The 1,768-nt window shown below is 57.9% G+C and overlaps 1 long non-coding RNA gene across 1 annotated transcript in view; it reads left to right on the top strand.

Moving 5' to 3' along the window:
- The first annotated feature begins 1,210 nt into the window (after positions 1-1,210).
- LOC120496393 overlaps positions 1,211-1,768 on the top strand; it is a 10,570-nt gene continuing 10,012 nt past the window's right edge. The window contains exon 1 of the long non-coding RNA XR_005626296.1: positions 1,211-1,497. This is a non-coding gene — a long non-coding RNA (uncharacterized LOC120496393). The remainder of the gene's footprint in view (positions 1,498-1,768) is intronic.

Raw genomic sequence — 1,768 nt, 5'->3', positions numbered from 1 at the left:
GTATGTATGAGCTGAAATTCTGCTACAACTCAAAGCTGTTAGGCAAATATTTTAGTATCACCACAAGTTTAAAAACAACAGACATGTGGGAGTGCATCCATTTATTTACACTAGTACTGACTTAAAATTCAAAATGCTATTTGAAGCTTTTAAAGTACTGCTGTGGGATGTTAAATTACTGCTGAATTCTTACTGTTCTGAGATACCTTTCAACCTGCCAAGATGCATGATGATGATAATAATAATAATAACAGCAGTAGTGTGGGGATCTTTAAAATAATGTGGGGCTTATTTCTGTAAGATAAATACCATTTTCACTAACCCCTGTTTTATGATTCAGCATTTCTAACACAATAAAGTGAAATAATGAAAGTAAAACAACAACAGGTTTGTGTGGGCTGGGAAAGGGAAAACGAGCACGTGCATTGTCAGAATTTCTGCAGAAATTGTAGGGGGAAAGAAAACCTCATGTAAGTGGCGCTTCCCTCTCTCTTCCCCACGGGGAAAATTCCTCCTCTTGTTTTTAGTGCTCGCTACATTTCCTTCTTTTATTCCTGTTTCAGATCTCGTCCTTTTGTTCCCCTCGTCTCCTCGGATGCCTCTCCTTCCTCCCGCAGCGGGAGCTCCCGGCAGCGGGGCCGGAGCGCGGCGGCCGCGGGGCTGCAGGTGAGCGGGCGGCGGGGGCGGCGGGAGCCCGGGCTGGGGCCGCGGTGTGCGGGGCCCGCCGCACTCCCGCCCGCCTGCTCGCCCGCCTCCTTCCCGGGGACAGCGGGGGCAGGGAGCACTCCCTGTGGCGCTCGCAGCTTTCTACACCTGCCTGCCTCAGGGCTGCGGGGGAGGAGGAGGTGAAATGGCCAATGTGTTCTCAGGTGAGGATGGGGGCTCTGAACCACCCGGCTCCGCCGCGCTTGGCTCGCGTGGGTCGGGAAGGAGCTTTTGGCTGCCTGCTCCCATCACCGTCTGACAGATGCCGGGTTCGGTGAGGAGCCCGCCAGGCATGGCCACTGCCACAGGCAGATAATCACCAAATGACCCTCAGATGTGCCAGAGGACTTTTCCGCCTCTCTTGCTGAAGTAGTTTGTCGCACCTGGACCATTGGTCATTATCGCTGCTCGGCCGCAGCAGCGCGGGCACGGCACCACAAGAGATGTTTGCATTGCTACGGGATCAGAGGTCACCGCTGCAGGGGACCAGGGCTGGTTTCTTAAACAGCCAAGTCTGTTTAAGGTGTAATTCCTCAGGAAGAGATTGTGGCCATTTAAACGAGTTAACGGAGCCGTTCAAGGCCGTGTGTGCTTTTCCAAACCAGGCACAAACCGCAGCTCAGGCGGGCGCCCGGGGTTGCTGTCGGCCGAGTCGCCTCAGCCCCGCAGGTCTGTCACCTCTGGCTCCCGCCCATGTCACATCCCTGTCCTCCGGGTGGAAACTGCGGAAGAAAGTGCAGGATGCGCCTTGGTTTCGCTGACACCGCTCCCGCCGCGCTGGCTCCCGCACTGGTAATGACCGGGCTCACACAGGTGCCCGGGCGGGAGGCTCCGGGCCGGGGGCGGGTTACAGACCGTGCCCGCCGGTGCCTGGGTGTTGGCAGCGGGTGCTGGGAGCACGGCCCTGCGTGGGGAGTCCCGTATGCCCCCACTCCACACGAGCGTCTGCGAGAGGGAAACCTTCTCTGGAGGCCGGGGCAGCCCTCCCAGCCCCGCAGCGCTGCCCGGGGTGACAGGCGCTCCCCGCGGGCCTCCCCCGGCGGGTCCGGGCCCGGCCGAGCCC

This window comes from Passer montanus, unplaced genomic scaffold, assembly GCF_014805655.1.
Source record: "Passer montanus isolate IOZ18808 unplaced genomic scaffold, ASM1480565v1 scaffold1, whole genome shotgun sequence".
Taxonomy (NCBI): Eukaryota; Metazoa; Chordata; class Aves; order Passeriformes; family Passeridae; genus Passer; species Passer montanus.
Note: the sequence above shows the minus strand (reverse complement) of the source record. Positions and strands in the feature narration are given on the sequence as shown.